Source organism: Pecten maximus, chromosome 18 (assembly GCF_902652985.1).
Source record: "Pecten maximus chromosome 18, xPecMax1.1, whole genome shotgun sequence".
NCBI lineage: Eukaryota > Metazoa > Mollusca > Bivalvia > Pectinida > Pectinidae > Pecten > Pecten maximus.
The window spans coordinates 2,255,889-2,277,728 of NC_047032.1; the positions used below are offsets into that span (position 1 = coordinate 2,255,889).

At 38.2% G+C, this 21,840-nt stretch overlaps 4 non-coding genes across 4 annotated transcripts; all 4 read left to right on the top strand.

Moving 5' to 3' along the window:
- Window positions 1-4,801: 4,801 nt before the first annotated feature.
- Window positions 4,802-4,872, top strand: Trnag-gcc. The gene has a single exon. It is a non-coding gene; the product is annotated as a tRNA-Gly (tRNA).
- A 2,669-nt stretch (window positions 4,873-7,541) lies between these two features.
- Trnag-gcc lies at window positions 7,542-7,612 on the top strand. Its single transcript has one exon. It is a non-coding gene; the product is annotated as a tRNA-Gly (tRNA).
- Window positions 7,613-9,552: 1,940 nt separating this feature from the next.
- Window positions 9,553-9,623, top strand: Trnag-gcc. Its single transcript has one exon. It is a non-coding gene; the product is annotated as a tRNA-Gly (tRNA).
- A 2,237-nt stretch (window positions 9,624-11,860) lies between these two features.
- Trnag-gcc lies at window positions 11,861-11,931 on the top strand. Its single transcript has one exon. It is a non-coding gene; the product is annotated as a tRNA-Gly (tRNA).
- The last annotated feature ends 9,909 nt before the right edge of the window (window positions 11,932-21,840 follow it).

Sequence of the window (21,840 nt, forward strand, 5' to 3'; positions counted from 1 at the left end):
ATGCCAGACACGATCAAAAGCTTTGGAAATATCACAGAATACAATACAGGTATGTTTTTTCTCTTCAAGCTTTAAACAAATATTATGATACATTTCTATCAATTGATATACGGTGGAATAGCCAGGTAGAAAACCAGACTGGTATTTATAAAACAATGAGTTCTCTAGAAAATAGTTATAGATATGTTTAAAAATAACACGCTCAAAAACTTTACCAACAGTGGATAATAGAGAGATTGGACGATAGTTTGATGGAGAATGCCTATCACCTTTCTTAAATAAAGGCATAACTTTTGCTAGTTTCCATTCCCTGGGATAAACACCCTTAGGTAGTGACATATTAAATAATATTTCAAGTGGTTTACAAATAGTGTTACAAACATTCTTTAACATATAGTGACTTATTTCATCATGACCCGAGGCCTTGCCGAGTTTCAAAGTTTTTAACACATGTTTAATTTCACTATAATCTAACCTGACAAAATTAAGAGTTGTATTGGTTTTGGGTAGTACTTCGGGAAGAGGGGTGTTACTATCATCAATACGAGTTATACTACAAAAATAATCATTCAACAAATTGGATTTATCTTCATGACTATTAACTAAATTTTCACTCGCAGGATCAATGAGGGTAGGGATGATTTCATAAGCCTTTTGATCAATCTCCAATAAGCCTTGGGATCAGAAGAAAAATAATTATCGATGATGCCATGGACATTGTCATAAAAAATTTGACGACTATACTTTTTCATATTGTTGACCTTATTGCGCTGACTTTTGAATTTTTGTATATCACGAGGATGATCAGATGTTCTTGATACTTTGTGTAATCGATCTCGAATTCTGATATGTTTTCTTAACTCTGACGTCATCCATGGTTTGTCATTTGGCCTGATTACAACCTCTTTAGTAGGTATACACTGAGTTGCAAAATCAATCAAAAGTTTGGTAAAAATCTCACATGCGATATGTACTGAATCAGCATTATGTAAGGAACCTTCCCAATCATATTGAGATATAAGAGTATTTAACTTTATAAAATCAGCTCTTTTATACATCCAAATCCACATGGCAATTTAACACTAACTACACAACCTTCATGGTCACTTATAGATCTATCATTATTTAAGACTGACGCATCAATATAAAGTACAGAATCACTCAACAATATTAGATCAAGCAAAGAGGATCTAGTTTGACCTATCCGTGTAGGTTCCCGTATAATATTAGATAAACTAAAAGAATTAATGATGTCAAGGAAAACATGATTCGGTGCAACAGTTAGCAAGTCAACGTTAAAGTCACCTGTGATGATCAAATTTGGTGAAATGTCGAAGGCGTCATATATAGATACTCTCATGTTATCCCAGAATGGTAAAACAGAATTTTCAGGCCGGTATACGGCACAAATAATAAAATCAGTATGTTTTAGTTTGACCTGTATCCATATTACTTCACCACCCGGATGTTCTAATCCTACTAAGCGGTTTACTTTTAATAGGTCATTTACATAGACAAGAATACCACCACCCGCAAAATTTCTATCTAATCTAAAAGGAGTGTGAAAATCTGAAATGAGTAAATCTTCTGTACAAACTTGGTCATGCAAGTGACTTTCGGTAAGACACAAAATATCGTATTCACCTGCAATATCTTCAATATAATTCAACTTGTTTCTGATACTTCGTACGTTTAAGTGAAATACTGAAAGCTCGTCAAAACCCGGCCAGGATTAGATTCGATATCCATACATAATAATAAAAGAAGCAAAAGAGTTAAGGAGAACTGGGTATTTCGAAAGCATAAAAACACAAACATAATTAGTGAATTAATGCACTTTTTTAAATGGTCAAAGTTAACCGTTTGACTTTGATATCTACTTGAATAAGGAGGTGTAGAATTACTTACAGTCGGACCACGACTGTCAAAGTCATCACATGACAGCACAAATTTAAGTAATAAAAGAAAAACTATACTGTTCTGCTTCACAAAGACTTGCATACATGTTAGATAAACGAAAAGTACACTTGAATACACAGCTGTTTTAAACAAATAAAAAAAAGAATCACACTTGCCGGTAAAGTATAACCGTTTACCAATACCATGTGTTTTACTGTAAAAGGTACCAATGGAACACCTCCACGTATCAGTGCAACAACCCACTAAGGAGGATAAAAATAATAACTAGAGAAATACGTGTGAAGGTGGCCAGAGGTAGCTACATATTCATAAGGGTAATGCACCATCCGATTAATCAGTTTTGTTGGGTAGGAAGAGATGGAGAGATAACAGAAATTTGAGAAAAGAGAAAAGCAAAGATGTATTAGGAACAGAAAAAGAACAAAAGAAAAACCAGGTCGACTGGAAAAAAGATATTTGGAGGAAATATAAGAGAAGAGGCATGAGGATCCGCGACAGCTACGGAGATATGATATCAAACCTACATTATCCAATATCACATGACGTCACGACAGCGTCACATCAAAATAAGTCGCCAAGGCTCTGCCAAATTAAAATAATTTCGACATTGTTTCAAATCATTATGGACATTTTTTTCTATTATAAATTAAATGGGAAAAGCTTGTTGTAAGTTCTGTGTTTAACGAAATGAATAAATTTAAAGAGTCAATTGTGTAGGACTATTTTTTGTCTCGCCGGTATATCTGATCTGTTTATTTCTTTGCACTCTCCCTTGTGTTATCTTTGTATTTGTGTAGTGTTTTCAACTGTGTAGCAAGGTACTCAAGATCAGAAACATATGAAATATTACTAGCTTTTAAGTTATGGACATCAGTTTTCAGAGCCGCAACTGCTTCTTGAAGAGTTTTATGCCATTTTGTCCTTCAATGGAAGGTAGTATAGGAGGCTGTTCACGTATTTTTTTCCGGGTGGCTACAACTTCATTAAGTTCTTCAGTGAATTTACCGACGGCAGCGCGAAGAAGCACAAAACAATCTCCGGCTAATTTAGACTGTATTGGCTGATCGCTAGATTTACGAGCTCTGAGCCTCTTATGAAGTACACCTTCTTTGACAGGAAAATCGTCCTTACTGGAAGCTAGCTTAAATAGTTCATATCCTAATTGTTCAAGATCAGGTTCGTTGTCGTGGGGTTATGTTTCGAATTTGTTCCAACAATAATGACCTGTGTTTGGCTATAACGAACTTCAGTTCATTGAGGTACCCCGGTATGTCATTAGAATGATTACTGGGGGGTTCGTAAAATGATGTTTGGGAACATTCATGATCATTCGGTGTATATATGAATGATTCCTCAGTTTCACTTTGACCATTCTGCCAAGTGAATAAGGTGTAGACAGGTGTAAGTTCAGCGTAAACACGGCTTCCACAGCCGTTACTACACGAAAAGACAATACTGCCCATACTGTAGAAATGGGGTATAGATTCAACACCGTGCGAATACGCCGACGAATACCAGTCATTTTGTCAAATCGCTAGAGCGTGACGAGATTTTGGCGATGACCAGTCTATATATAGCATACACGTCATGTACAAGTGCTCAATACAGGTAAGTGGAGGGTCAAAGTTTAACACAGGTGTAATGCAATATATATACAATGTATTTGAAAATTTCAAACGTTCACAAATCCAAATTTACACCACTATCGTGTCATAGCATCATTGCAGATTGACCCTCCCTAACTGCCGAATCGAGACACAAAATGTAAAGCAGAAATGTATATAAATGTCAATCGAATACGGAGCTCACCATAACCAGTCCGCTTAGGGCGCAGCCATCTGGCCAGTTACACATCTAGGTCAAATCCAGTTAAGTTACGTTCTCAAAGTGAGAACTAAGGTAGTGACCATCCAGGTATAGCAAGGATCGAACACGTCGGACTTGACAAGGAGAAAGAATATTCCCAGATGTGATCATAATGTCGACAAAGAATCTTTCATATGGTCGTCATCAACGTCACTCGAAACCAGAAACCTTGAAACCTTGTGGAGTTAGTTTGTTTTCCATCATCACTGACGTACTTATGTAAATCTCATATAAAAGAAGACAACCTAATGTTCGAATTGGAATACTTATAATCTATTGGCAAATATATAGTCGAATTCAGTTATCTCATAATGCCACTTTCCGTGTTTTTCTGGAACGCAGATCAAGATAAGATTTTTAATCAGATTGTTTAATCAGAAAACCTGCATTGTAAACGTTGATGACACTCTGAAAAATATTTTCACACCTTCTATAACACTGGTGTCGTAGTAGCTAATCTAATTACAGTGGTAGTCTGATTAAAATCATATCTTAATATAAGTCCCCTTTCCGTAAACTACATTCGGATGTGGTAGTAGGGTGTAGTTTATTGAAAGAATTTCCCCCCAAAAAAATAGTCCTTTCTACTACAGGCAGTACTAGCTAACCCCCCCCCCCCCCCCCCCCCTATAACAGTGTATGTTTGTGAGTGAATGTCGTATTTGCCCTTAGTGGTAAGAAATTTGGCATTGTCAGCGTAGGACAAGGCATACTGGTGGTTTTCTTTTGACCTGAGTCCCATAAAAACATGTATGTCTCTTGTCTTGCCTGCAGCTGAACAAGACCCCTGGCAAAACGTCGACAGCTGCGCCAGAATATGACTAATTTCCCTTAAAGAAATAGTTAATTGAACATTCATTAATTTTGATTTCTATTTAATTTTCCCTGTAACATTTGATTACATCATTGACAAAGTCATTTAACTTCAAATTTGCCTTTCTCATTCTGGTAGCTATCGATAGATTATGACAATTAATAACGATCCGGTCAGTAAATTGTTCTGTATTAATACCAAGCATCGGTGGTTCAGTGGTAGAATTCTCGCCTGCCACGCGGGAGGCCTGGGTTCGATTCCCGGCCGATGCACTTTTTCTCCCATTTTCTTTATTTCCATCATTTTATTTCATATAAAAAATATATTAACTTTCAAAATAATCAGACGGAAGATAAGGGAGAGATGTTAAAATTTTTGCAAACAGTTTTCTTACTTCACTTTGCTAAGCATTTTGCCTACACCTTGCCAAATTATGAAAATTAAAAACTGTCTGGACGATCCCTGAGCATTAATGTAACTATATTACGTGTATAATGTACACTTGTTTTGCCTAAAGCTGGTACTTCAGAATTTTGTAATCTTGGACATTAGTTACTGACTTGATTTTCAATAAGTATTCATGTAACTACATGATGTTTATTTGAATCTATTTCTATGGAATTTGATTAAAAGGCCAGTCCTAATGAAACTGTACCACACATTCTATCATCCTGGTGTCTTAATAGTTAATATAATTACAGTGGTAGTCTGATTAACATCATATCTTGATATGACCTCCCGTTCCTTAAACAACACTCGGTTTGATGTAGCGGTGGGTAGTTAACGGAATGGGAACACGTAGATCAAGATAAGATGTTTAATCAAGCTGTTACATTGATAGTGATAATTTCGTGTAAAAGCTTGTGAGTTAAACCCTAATTGTGAAAGTTGATGATACTCCGAAAGATTGTAACACAGAAGGTTAATTAAAAACCTTTTCGTGATATCCCTATCAATCCATCCTTGAACAAATCCAGTCGTTGAACATTGACTCCTCGCTCGCTTCCATTTTTTTCAATCCATTTATTTCTTTCCCTGAAATTACATTTAATTTTTAAAAAATGCATAAACTATCAAAATTTTAGGACGAACGACCTGGGAGAGAAAGGTAAAAATATAAACAGATTTCTTACTTTATTCGTAGTTAAAATAATTTCCGCTTGGTTTGCCTAAAACTGATACTTCAGGATTTCGCCTACACCTTGCAAAATGTTCGAACGTAATAACTACCTTAATGACCACTTAGCATGAGTGTAACGGATCAAGATAAGATTTTTAATCAAGCTGTTACAATGATAGTGATAATTTCGTGTAAAAGTTTATGAGTTAAACCCTAATTTGTAAACGTTCATGACATTCCGAAAGATGGTAACACAGAAGGATGGTTAGGTAGCGTTTAAAACTATAGGACCAAAGATGCGGGAGAAATGCAAACAGATTTCAAGGTGTATAACGATTCGCACTTGTTTTAGCTTAAACCTGTTACTTAAGCATTTTGCCTAAACCTTGCCGAATCTTGGAAATTAGAAACTGCCCCGACGATCACTGACCATTAATATTATGTTTATAAGTGTAAGAATGTCACGATAAGCATTGGAATGTCATGGTCAGCATATCATTTGCTCTATGTTATTTGCCGTCTGGAGAAACATGTATACACGTCCTCATTCATTGGTGTTATAACTAGATAATTCAGATGATGGTTACACGGTAGTTCGTAATAGAGCTTTGTGGTATCGTGGTTCATTTCCTAAATATCCATCAAATTGAAATTCCAAAATTTTCGTACCATCGCCATGTTAATGAAGTGCTTGCTTTTTAGAAACACCGGATAATATCGACTTTAAACGAATCTTAACTCTTTTAAGTCGAATTCGTCAAATTCAGGGGAAAATACACGGATCCTTTAAATATACAAATGGAATAATGGCAGATGTTCCTGAATAAAGTCTTCAGTTTCATCGTAAATCCAGGTCCAGTCACGTTCCCAAAGTGAGAACTAAGGTAGTGACAATGGAACCACCAGGTATAGCAAGGAACGAACACGCCTGAATTGACAAGGACACAGAATATTCCCAGATAAGATCACGTTGTCGACAATGAGACTCTACTATGGTCTTAAACAATGTGTGTCATCACTGGAAAATTGGTGCTGTTAGTTTTTCCTACTATCACTGACGTAATCCAAATGTCTTCTGTAAATCTCATATAAAACAAGACAACCAAATGCTCGAATTGGAATACTTAGAATCTATTGGGAAATGCATAGTCGAACTCCGTAATCTCATGATGCCCCTTTCCGTGTATTTCGTTTGGTTCGTGGGTGACTTACACTGATATTTGAATTACAGTGTAGAAGTTTAGTGAACATGTTGGCTTACCAGCTGGTGAGAATTTCACCTCAGCAGAGGGGTTAGATTTGCATGAAGATACATAATGTACCAAGAGCCGGCTTGTGATATGTCAATCCTTCTCAATAACACATAAAACGTAAAAACTCATCATTTTGTCATCCTAATTGAATATTCACTTTGTTTACGTTCAGTTTTCAATGACAAATTTGTTTATCTCTATCGATGTACGTGATACAATGTAATCAACTGTATGGTTCGTTCGTTTTACTCCTTTTGTCCATGAAGAACTTAAACTCTTCTTATTACATTAGTACACATTCAGTGCCGCTGATCACTCCAGCTGTAAGCTGTAGAGATTGGGAAGCGTCTTAAGATCATTTCAGGAGTGAGTATTAAAACAATTTTCTCCGAGTATAACCCGGACCCCTCGATCGCTTCTGTCGGGGCAAACATCGATATCTGGCTTACTTCCGGATGAGAAATAATTAATATTGGTTATTTTTACTTTTTAATATTTTGTCCTGTTATCATTTATTACATCGTCGACTAAATAGATCATGGAAATTTAAAAACGATACCGATATCAAGCATCGGTGGTTCAGTGGTAGAATTCTCGCCTGCCACGCGGGAGGCCCGGGTTCGATTCCCGGCCGATGCACTTTTTTTCTCCATTTTTTTCATAACTTCATTTTGTTAAACGAAAATGTATAAAATATCAATATTACCAGACGGAAGATAAGGGAGAACTGTTGATAGTTAATGCAAACAGATTTCTTACATCACATTCGAGGTGTTTAATTATCTACACTTGTTTTGCCTCAAGCTGATACTTCAGCATTGTGTCTAAATCTTGGCAATATTGGCAATTAGTAGCTGCCTGGATTAACTCAAACATTAATGTAACTATATTTTGTTTATAAGCGTTCGAATATCAAGATAAGCATATATTTTTTAACATGTAATTTGCTGTATGGAATAAACAAGTATATATACGTACTAATGTATTAGTGTTATTAGATAGATCAGATTCAGGTTATACGAGATATTTGGTTTAGCAGTTCTTCTAAAGTATCCATCAAATTGAAATTTCGAAGGGTTTATACCATCGCAATGTACATAAAGGTCTTGCTATTTAAAAGCGGAGAATACCGACATCGAAAAGAAACTAATAATAATTTGAAGTCGAATACGACAAAACGGGGAAAAAAACGAAAAGTATAGGACAAAAAAACAAAAACAAATAAAAATAAATAAATAAATGAATAAATGAATAAATGAATAAATAAATAGAGTAAGGCCAAATGTTCCTGTAAAGTCAGCTTCTTCTCCTTCACCGACGACACCGACCAAATAAATTCTAGATCAAATCCGAGTTACGTCATATTCTTACATCAAAACTAGGGTGGTGACAACGGAATCACTAGGTATAACAAATATCGAACATGTCTGACTTGACAAGGACACAGAATATTCCAAGATGAGATCACGTTGTCGACAATGAGACTTTACTATGGTCTTAAACAACGTGTGTCATCATTCGAAACCATGTGCTGTTAGTTTTTTCCCACTATCACTGACGTAACCAGAATATCTTCTGTAAATCTCATATAAAACAAAACAACCTTGAATCTATTGGGAAACATATACTCGAGCTCCATAATCTAATGATGCCACTTTCCGTGTATTTCGCCTATTTAAGGTTTTTCGAAAATATATTAATATATTATTTACGCTCCTATGTTTGTGATGTCATTCACTTTACCCAGAACAGAGAATGATCAGGTTCAGTTTGGGTTTGGTTTAGTTTGGTTTGGTTTGGTTTAGTTTATTTTGTTTAATGTCCTATTAACAGCTAAGGTCATTTAAGGACGGCCTCCCGTGTGTGCGACATGCATGCGTGTGGTGAGTGCGTATGTGTGTTTTGGGAGGCTGCGGTATGTTCGTGTTATGTCTCCTTATGATAGGCCGGAACTTTTGCCGATTTATAGTGCAATCTCACTGAAACATACTGCCGAAGACACCCAGATGATGCATGTCACGATATAATAAACCTTGTTGGTGTTAGATCAATAAATTTTTGCATTTTCATGAACCTGTTTATAAGGAGTTTGATTTTAAACGTCATTCCTAATGAAACTCTATCTCGCGTTCTTTCACCATATATCAAGATATGGAATTAATCAGATTGTCGGAAAGATAGTGATAATTTAATGTCAAGGCTTGTGAGAAAACCCTAAACTATTAACGTTGGTAAGACATCGAGATTATAAAAGCGTAGGAAGGGTAGTAAAACATGGCGTACTGGTGGTTCCTTTTGACCTGACTCCCATAGAAACATGTTTGTCTCTTGTCTTGTCTGCAGTTAAACAAGACCCCTAGGACAAACCTCGACATTTACGTCAGAATATGGCTAACATCCGGTAAAGAAATAATAAAATGAAAATTGCTTATTTTTACCTTTTGACTTTTTCCGTCAACAATTAATTACGTAGTCGACAAAATCATTTAACTTCAAAACTGCCTTTTTAATCTGGTACGTATCAAAATATATCAAGTATAAAACGACACCCTCAGAAAATTGTTCGGTATTAATATCAAGCATCGGTGGTTCAGTGGTAGAATTCTCGCCTGCCACGCGGGAGGCCCGGGTTCGATTCCCGGCCGATGCACCTATTTTATAATTATATCGTCTTTTTTTAATGGATTCAATTTTAATACATTTCAACATATATATACCACAGGGGGCTAACTCAATGAAAATGGAATTTACCATACATATTTCGTATTTACTGGATGGACTGGTCAATATACTTAACGACCATATGATTTTTTTTTTAGAAAAATCGAGATTTAAAAAATTATTAAAAAATCGAGATAATTACTAATAAAACAGAAAAAGGGACGACAGTCGCCATTTTGAAATTTTTACCCCCGCCTCGAATAAAGTTATTTTTTTCGCAATAGTATACCTTTTTTCCTTGAGTCACAGTGACATGTCAGTCCTCTGATAATCCATTATCATGCACATATCACTCAATCGCATATATACGATGTCTATATAGTCCAACGCAACATTTAAGTTCAAAATTACCGCCACTTACTAACTTGTGACAGCGAAAGCAACGTCCCAGTGGAGAGCGATTAGAGTGGCGTCCCCTGATTAGAGACGTTCCGAATGTGACAATGCAATTTAATCCGATACGTTTGTTTTCGCGGAAAATTTGAATTTTTTAAAGAACCAGACAAGAAAAATCATGGGTGACGAGAATTCGTTAGTGTCATGGTAAGATGTTTTTTTTTAAAAAGTGATAGACATCTATCAATGATTGTTATGAATGCATACAGTGCCAAATTAATAAATATTTAAACGTTAGACACGGATGTCACATGGATATTATAGATTGAATCAGAACGTACAGAATAGACCACAACCAATCAGAACGTACAGTATAGACCACAACCAATAAGAACGTACAGTACAGGCCACAACCAATCAAAATGTCCAGTATAGGCCATAGCCAATCAGAACAAACAGTATATGTCAAAGCCAATCAGAACAAACGGTATAGATCACAGCCAATCTGAATGTACAGTATAGTCAACAACCAATCAGAATGTACAGTATAGACCACAACCAATCAGAATGTACAGTATAGTCCACAGCCAATCAGAATGTACCATATAACAGTTTGGGTTCGACGCTCCCTATCCGTGGCGGTTTGTGTTTTTTTCTGGAAGCTGAGTAATGGACAGGGTAATGCTGATAAGGTTATGTCCTTGTGCAATACGCTTTATCCTTATTGCTTTGGATTGAACGTGACGGGTATGTTGTTTAGTGAGGTAGCCACCAGCTACTACAAGGGGACTTCACCTCAAAAATGGACACTGGCAGTTCACGGCACGATAAACCCAGTAAACAAACAAATCGAATCTGGTTTGCATTTCAAAATCAGTAGTAAAAGGTAACATTTCCCCCGATTAATTCAGATATGCAGGTCGGAAAAACATCAAATTTTGACAATATTTACAAAAATGCTGGAAAAATATCAATGTACTGAATTCGAATGTATGCCTAACATGAAAAAATGTCGAATTATCGAAATGAAGAACTATGGAGGAATATTGCTATATCTCGGGCATTTCCGGCAATGCTCGGAATTCTGGACGGGATGAACCGAAACGTTGCTCTAGGTATTGAAATTGTCCAGATATAACTTGAGAATAAAACAATGTTTAAGTAAGTGTTTAACACCATACAGTTTGATTATACCTTCCAGACTTTCTGTATATTACCAAAGTTGTAATTACCATCATTTTATAACAGGTATTACGACCACTTTCTATATTAATAAATGTAGCCGTCAAACCTGTTTGTCCAGTTCACATGTCCACCTGAGTATATATCACCTGTATTGTATTGTCATGTTAATGTCTTGTCACGTGACTGCATGTCCGTTCGTGTATCCCTGAGTTTTACTGTCACTCCCGCCCTCGATATAAGATTACCTGTATAGCAATATCTACGATTATACCTACAGTAGTTTAAGTACAGCAATATCATCAAATGAATTTAATATGCAGACGACAGACCAGTATTTATATCATCATGACCTATGTCGGATTGATAAGGGAACTCTTCGTAATGAGAAATTAATGTGTTAAATCTGCTTTAACTCAATGTCCGACATCAACTGTAAATTGAAATTAATTGTAAAAAAACATCATCTCACGTTAATTGCAAATTAAAATGATTTAAATAATCATTGATTATTATTCATGACAAATATAGTTATGTTAATTATCAGACATTGTTCAGACATTTGACGTAATGCATAATTAACACAGTTTAAAAATGTAAACGAGATTGAATCATGTTGTCATATGAAGTCGAACGAATCGTTATCGAGCATCGGTGGTTCAGTGGTAGAATTCTCGCCTGCCACGCGGGAGGCCCGGGTTCGATTCCCGGCCGATGCATGTTTTATTAAATTTAAATACCCCAAAATTTTGTAAATATGTATTTCAAGTCAAATTACGAAAAATGTGCGATTTTTTTTTCAGAATTGAAATAATAGTTATCAACACTTTTTTGTCAAAGCATCATCTCACACTAACACAACATCATCTCACACCAGTACAACATCATCTAACACCAACACAACATCATCTCACACCAGTACAACATCATCTCACACCAACACAACATCATCTCACACCAGTACAACATCATCTAACACCAACACAACATCATCTCACACCAACACAACATCATCTCACACTAACACAACATCATCTCACACCAACACAACATCATCTCACACAAGCACAACATCATCTCACACCAGTACAACATCATCTCACACCAGTACAACATCATCTCAAACCAGTACAACATCTCACACCAACACAACATCATCTCACACCAGTACAACATCATCTCACACCAACACAACATCATCTCACACCAACACAACATCATCTCACACCAGTAAAATATCATCTCACACCAGTACAACATCATCTCACACCAACACAACATCATCTCACACCAGTACAACATCATCTCACACTAACACAACATCATCTCACACTAACACAACATCATCTCACACCAACACAACATCATCTCACACCAGTACAACATCATCTCACACCAACACAACATCACATCACACCAGTACAACATCATCTAACACCAGTACAACACCATCTCACACCAGTACAACATCTCACACCAACACAACATCATCTCACACAGTACAACATCATCTCACACCAGTACAACATCATCTCAAACCAGTACAACATCTCACACCAACACAACATCATCTCACACCAGTACAACATCATCTCACACCAACACAACATCATCTCACACCAACACAACATCATCTCACACCAGTAAAATATCATCTCACACCAGTACAACATCATCTCACACCAACACAACATCATCTCACACCAGTACAACATCATCTCACACTAACACAACATCATCTCACACTAACACAACATCATCTCACACCAACACAACATCATCTCACACCAGTACAACATCATCTCACACCAACACAACATCACATCACACCAGTACAACATCATCTAACACCAGTACAACACCATCTCACACCAGTACAACATCTCACACCAACACAACATCATCTCACACAGTACAACATCATCTCACACCAGTTCAACATCATCTCACACCAATACAACATCATCTCACACTAACACAACATCATCTCACACTAACACAACATCATCTAACACCAACACAACATCATCTCACACCAGTACAACATCATCTAATACCAACACAACATCATCTCACACCAGTACAACATCATCTCACACCAGTATAACATCATATCACACCAGCACAACATCATCTCACACCAGTACAACATCATCTCACACCAGTACAACATCATCTCACACCAACACAACATCATCTCACACCAGTACAACATCATCTCTCACCAACACAACATCATCTCACACCAACACAACATCATCTCACACCAACACAACCTCATCTCACACCAGTACAACATCTCACACCAACACAACATCATCCCACACCAACACAACATCATCTCACACCAGTACAACATCATATCACACCAGTACAACATCATCTCACACCAACACAACATCATCTCACACCAACACAATACATCTCACACTAACACAACATCATCTCACACCAACACAACATCATCTCACACCAGTACAACATCATCTCACACCAACACAACATCATCTCACACCAGTACAACATCATCTCACACCAGTACAACATCATCTCACACCAACACAACATCATCTCACACCAGTACAACATCATCTTTGTTTTATCTCACAGTAATACAACATAATTTCACACCGGTACAACATCATCTCACACCAGTACCACATCATCTCACACCCACACAACATCATCCCACACCAGTACAACATCATCCCACACCAGTACAACATCATCTCACACCAGTACAACATCATCTCACACCAATACAACATCATCTCACACCAACACAACATCATCTCACACCAGTACAACATCATCTCACACCAACACAACATCATCTCACACCAACACAACATCATCTCACGCCAGTACAACATCATCTCACACCAATACAACATCATCTCACACCAACGCAACATCATCTCACACCAGTACAATATCATCTCACACCAGTACAATATCACCTCACACCAGTACATCATCTCACACCAGTACAACATCATCTCACACCAACACAACATCATCTCACACCAGTACAACATCATCTCACACCAGTACAACATCATCTCACACCAACATAACATCATCTCACACCCACACAACATCTCACACCAGTACAACATCATCTCACACCAGTACAACATCATCTCACACCAATACAACATCATCTCACACCAACACAACATCATCTCACACCAGTACAACATCATCTCACACCAACACAACATCATCTCACACCAACACAACATCATCTCACGCCAGTACAACATCATCTCACACCAATACAACATCATCTCACACCAACACAACATCATCTCACACCAGTACAACATCATCTCACACCAGTACAACATCATCTCACACCCACACAACATCATCTCACACCAGTACAACATCATATCACACCAGTACAACATCATCTCACACCAGTACAACATCATCTTTGTTTTATCTCACAGTAATACAACATAATCGCACACCAACACAACATAATTTCACACCGGTACAACATCATCTCACACCAGTACCACATCATCTCACACCCACACAACATCATCTCACACCAGTACAACATCATCTTACACCAATACAACATCATCTCACACCAGTACAACACCATCTCACACCAGTACAACATCATCTTTGTTTTATCTCATAGTAATACAACATCATCTCACACCAACACAACATCATCTCACACCAGTACAACATCATCTCACACCAACACAACATCATCTCACACCAGTACAACATCATCTCACACCAATACAACATCATCTCACACCAACACAACATCATCTCACACCAGTACAACATCATCTCACACCAGTACAACATCATCTCACACCAACATAACATCATCTCACACCCACACAACATCTCACACCAGTACAACATCATCTCACACCAATACAACATCATCTCACACCAACACAACATCATCTCACACCAGTACAACATCATCTCACACCAACACAACATCATCTCACACCAACACAACATCATCTCACGCCAGTACAACATCATCTCACACCAATACAACATCATCTCACACCAACACAACATCATCTCACACCAGTACAACATCATCTCACACCAGTACAACATCATCTCACACCAACATAACATCATCTCACACCCACACAACATCTCACACCAGTACAACATCATCTCACACCAGTACAACATCATCTCACACCAACATAACATAATCTCACACCCACACAACATCTCACACCAGTACAACATCATCTCACACCAACATAACATCATCTTACACCCACACAACATCTCACACCAGTACAACATCATCTTTGTTTTATCTCACAGTAATACAACATAATCTCACACCAGTAACGTACGAGTGAATACAGTACCTCACAATAATGTGTCCATCGGTACTCCTCGGACGTGCTTCACACATAACTCGCTTGAACAAAAAAAGAACATTTACTTCCGAATGATACCGTAAAGCAGTTGGTGTAGTACATGTACATCAATCAACATTTCAAAACATTAAGATTTATGTATGGGAGAATCGATTTTCTGTCAGTGTTACTATTGACTACGGAAAACGTGATGCTGTTTAAAAAAATACTTCCCTGGCTACAAAATGGAAGTTTTCTCACCATGTCCGAGGCGGTGTGACAGGGGTCACATCTGCGGAGTGGTAAGATATCTGTAAAGGGATCTAATTAATTAACTGTCCGACCAGGGTTTCTGCCCGAGAAGCCTCGGTAAATACCATTTTGTTTTCCGGTTAAGGTATAAACTATATGATGTGTCCGGGTTGGTCGTGACACAAGATGGCCGTGACTTCCGCCTACTGACCTATATTTATCATATACTGGTGTACGCCGGGAGTTCTCGTGACAAAGCCTCTTGTTTTCTTACAAGTATCTATTGCTTGGGCGCAGGGCGTGTCTTTTTGTCCTTTTTCGGCATAGCTGTATAATATTATTTTGGCCCCGGATATGACGCGACAGGTGGCGTTACTGGTCACGATGAAGTATGTGATTGGTCAATGAAGCGGTAAATGCAAAATGCGGATACATTGTATACAGTTTAAAACGAAATAAAGTAAAGATTGAATGCAAGCTGAATAAATGGTGTACTTTTTCAAATGACACATTAATAAAGTTATATTCCTGATTCAAATGCAGTCAACACAAATGATTCAAACTGATTTGTTATCATTGCTGAAACGCATTAGTTCGTTAATTCATTTCACCACCAGTTTTACATTATAACCACCAGCATTAAAACTATGCCGTTTATCTTTTTAAAAGATATTTCTTGTTTACTCCTATGCAAATAATCTGTTTAAGTTTTATCATTTTGTGTCGGCGTTTTGATATGTATCTAAATGATCCTGCATTGTTTTTACATTGTATGTAAAATATGTAAAAAGACACTTTTTTTTTATATACAACGTAAATAAGAATTGAGCGCTGTTTGTTCATAATTTAATAACCTTCCGCGTGCTTTCCCTTAACCGGTCCGTACCACTGATGTCCAATATGTACGGTACAATATAATTGAATTTAATCTCACATTAGTTATAAACATGAAGATATCCCATGTTGCTTTAATGAAATGCAGCATAACTGTTTCGCCAACCTCTCTTTAAGTGGCGCGATATCAAAAACAACTCCGGTTCGGTTCGACGCGTTCGATTACGAATACAACCAACTCGTATAGATATCACAGGGACACTCTCTGTACGAACTCGACAAAAAGACATTGACCAAAATAGTTTCCTTAGAACACCAAAGAGGAGCGATATGACTAAATATGTGATGTTTATCACTTCCTAATTTCAAATGAAAGACATATGTGTGCTTTTGAATAGTTTTAAATTAAGTCGGTTTGTTTATACAGAACAGCAATACCGAATTTTGGTAAATAACGTTTAAATGAAAGGACTCTGGGGAATCTATATTAAGGTCATGCCGCAGGAGGAATGAAGCGACCATGTAATTATAACCGTAATTAGGGACAACAGACAATTAATGCCAGGGACACATCAGAGGCAGTCAGAAACATCTGAGTCCGAGGAATTCCACAATAACAGGCCCGTAAACGGAACCGTGTCAGGAGTTAAGGCGCTGGTCACTACCGGAACTGTGTCAGGAGTTAAGGCGCTGGTCATTACCGGAACTGTGTCAGGAGTTAGGGCGCTGGTTACTTACGGAACTGTGTCAGGAGTTAGGGAGCTGGTCACTATCGGAACCGTGTCAGGAGTTAGGGCGCTGGTTACTTACGGAACTGTGTCAGGAGTTAGGGCGCTGGACACCAACGTTAACGGAACCGTGTCAGGAGTTAGGGCGCTGGTCACTACCGGAACCGTGTCAGGAGTTAGGGCGCTGGTCACTACCGGAACTGTGTCAGGAGTTAGGGCGCTGGTTACTACCGGAACCGTGTCAGGAGTTAGGGCGCTGGTCACTAACGGAACCGTGTCAGGAGTTAGGGCGCTGGTCACTACCGGAACCGTGTCAGGAGTTAGGGCGCTGGTCACTAACGGAACCGTGTCAGGAGTTAGGGCGCTGGTCACTAACGGAACTGTGTCAGGAGTTAGGGCGCTGGTCACTACCGGAACCGTGTCAGGAGTTAAGGCGCTGGTCACTAACGGAACTGTGTCAGGAGTTAGGGCGCTGGTCATTACCGGAACTGTGTCAGGAGTTAGGGCGCTGGTAACCAACGGAACTGTGTCAGGAGTTAGGGCGCTGGTCACTATCGGAACCGTGTCAGGAGTTAAGGCGGTGGTCACTAACGGAACCGTGTCAGGAGTTAGGGCGCTGGTCACCAACGGAACTGTGTCAGGAGTTAGGGCGCTGGTCACCAACGGAACCGTGTCAGGAGTTAGGGCGCTGGACACCAACGTTAACGGAACTGTGTCAGGAGTTAGGGCGCTGGTCACTACCGGAACCGTGTCAGGAGTTAAGGCGCTGGTCACTTACGGAACCGTGTCAGGATTTAGGGCGCTGGTCACCAACGGAACTGTGTCAGAAGTTAAGGCGCTGGTCACTAGCGGAACCGTGTCAGGATTTAGGGCGCTGGTCACCAACGGAACTATGTCAGAAGTTAAGGCGCTGGTCACTAGCGGAACCGTGTCAGGATTTAAGGCGCTGGTCACTACCGGAACCGTGTCAGGAGTTAAGGCGCTGGTCACTACCGGAACCGAGTCGGGAGTTAGGGCACTGGTAACCAACGGAACCCTGTCAGGAGTTAGGGCACTGGTAACCAACGGAACCCTGTCAGGAGTTAGGGCACTGGTAACCAACGGAACCCTGTCAGGAGTTAGGGCACTGGTAACCAACGGAACCCTGTCATGAGTTAGGGCGCTGGTCACTAACGGAACCCTGTCAGGAGTTAGGGCGCTGATCAACAACGGAACTGGGAATAAATGCACTGAAAACAAACAAAAATGTTAACAACATTAGAATAATGTCAGGGACAACATGGCCCAGCGGTCATTTAGCGAGCTATGTTTGCCTCAGCAGCCTTTAATAGAAAGTTGCCATTCCCAGATAAGACTTTTTATACATATCAGGAACTTAGTGCTAAACTATTGATTGGGAATGTTATACTGCGTCTTATAATGGTGTTATTATGTTTTTATCATAACACGTATTGTTAGCCTGTCATCGACAAATCCGACCATCGCCGTTACCGGATCTCCGGGGAGTACTTGGCCGTTTTCTGTCTAATGGTTTTTGTGGGCTCATTGCAGTGAACACGTGCTCCAGTTGTCACGAATTGAGGACAGCGAACTCTATCTTGCTACTGTTGTAACCTTTCACAGATATCTTATTAATATTTGATCAGTGGGCGACATTTTGCTCGGTGTGATTTTAACATCGAGCGTCCAAGCGATTGTATCGCGCTCGACACATTACCAGCATTTCAATATAGGAATGTTAAATTGTCACGTGAGGTCTTGTGTGACGTATGATATACCGTATGTTCAGTTTGTCTGATATTGGCCAATGTCCACATTCAGCCATGTACAATGTAGATGCTTCCATTTCAGATTTAACAGGTTAAAATTTCTTCGATTTTGAGAATACTTAGATCAGTATATATATTTTTAAAGTTCGAGAATCACATTAACTAAACCTTAGATATAGAGTTGTACAAGTGATAGACAATAAATAAAAAAAAAAGGTCCATGATAGGTTTAAAATCAGGTACAGCTGATAAAGCCAAGAAATGAATCAAACTGCATCAAAGAGCTGTGATTCTAAAAACCTAAAGCTATGATACCTAGCCGAAGTGGCATAGGAACCCAAAACATGTTAACGGAAGTCTGTTTAAGAGGTACAACAACCCTCATTATTCAATGATTTCCAATATTGGATTCAAAGACATCCTTTACAATCGGAATGGCAGCAGAAGATTCCGTGAAAGTTTACTTGTAAAGTAAAATGTTCGTGCACAGAAGCCATTCGATATTGTATATCTTGTGATTCCACGAACATCAATGTAAAATTGCACAACGATTTATATTGCACTCGATTCACTGATACAAGATTCGGCACAGACAATCGTTATAAACCAGAGATTAACAATTCTCCCCTGGTTTATCCCGAGCCAGTGGTTATAAATATCTCTATCCGCTGTGTTCCCGGGTAGACAGATCAATTGTCTGAGATGTTAACATCCCGTATTTGTACTGAAAAACTCTAACTGAGGAATCGTTATCCGCGGAATCCAGATGTCAAAAATCTTCAATTCTAATTGTCTGCACAAAAGCAAGATAATTCCCTTTGTGTTAAATGGCTAATGTCACTTATATGCCAATGAATGTCAGATATCTTCAGCTCGTTTCTATTTACATTTTTCTTTCGTTATACGCGTTTCTTGTAACCGTCATTTTCCATGTTTGTTAGAGAAATATGAGTTTACAATTTCCTTAATCCTCTTGTCATTTACAAAATTCTGGGAATACAAGACATTTTTTCAGACAATCACGTGACATATAACTCTTAAAAATTTGCATAAGAAAAGTGACAACCAATATATCGCTACGTTGTATTAAGTCTTTGCGTGCCTGAGAGAAACACCAGCTCAATCTTGGTCGTCTTGATTTTCAATATGAGAAATCGAAACGACATGCATGGACAAAGAGCACAACCGTTTAACCTGGCTGATATATCGAGTGTTGTCGTTAAATAAAAAGGTCTTTATAAACAACGTCATCATATACATCACGTGGACCTATAAATAGACTCTTCTCTACGTCCTGTTTGTCTTGTTACGTGTAACGTACAAAATGTAACAATCAATTGCCGGCTAAGTCCGTAATCTGTATATGATAATTTTAATTGTTCTTTCGTACATTTATCACATTTTTGATAAATCACGCTTCATGCCGCAGTGAATATTCATGCATGCGGAAATATCTCAATTACTTTATCCGTGCATACAAATTGTAGCATAACAAGATTAATTAATGCATATCATTTTAATGTAGTGCAGGTAATACATATTCATTTAAACCATTCACAAAAACAAATTATCCTTCCATAAACCAACACAAATTTATCAGACATACTGCATTTATTGTCAGTTACACCTTATCATGACGAAACATAAACAATATGTAATTAGCGTTCTGACAATGATTAGTGAAGACAATTCACTAATGACTCATCACAAAAAACAAAATGCATATACATGTATATATTTATATACATAGCAATACGTGTCATGTTAACAAGAAAACAGACGTCGTCGTTTTCAAATAAACATCGTAACAGTAATTGTAATAATACACAACATTAAACATAATAATGTTACACAACACCAGACATAATAATGTTACACAACACCAGACATCATAATGTAACACAACACCAGACATGTTACACACCACCAGCCATCATAACGTTACACACCAGCCATCATAACGTTACACACCAGACATCATAATGTTACACACCAGACATCATAACGTTACACAACACCAGACATGTTACACAACACCAGACATCATAATGTAACACAACACCAGACATGTTACACAACACCAGACATCATAACGTTACACACCAGACATCATAACGTTACACACCAGACATCATAATGTTACACACCAGACATCATAATGTTACACACCAGACATCATAATGTTACACAACACCAGACATCTTAATGTTACACAACACCAGACATCATAACGTTACACACCAGACATCATAATGTTACACACCAGACATCATAATGTTACACAACACCAGACATCATAATGTTACACACCAGACATTATAATGTTACACACCAGACATCTTAATGTTACACAACACCAGACATCATAATGTTACACAACACCAGACATCACAATGTTTCACAACACCAGACATCATAATGTTACACAACACTTGACATCATAATGTTACACAACACCAGACATCATAATGTTAAACAACACGAGACATCATAATGTTACACAACACCAGACATCATAATGTTACACAACACCAGACATCATAACGTTACACAACACCAGACATCATAATGTTACACAACACCAGACATTACAATGTTACACAACACCAGACATAATAATGTTACACAACACCAGACATCATAATGTTACACAACACCAGACATCATAACGTTACACAACA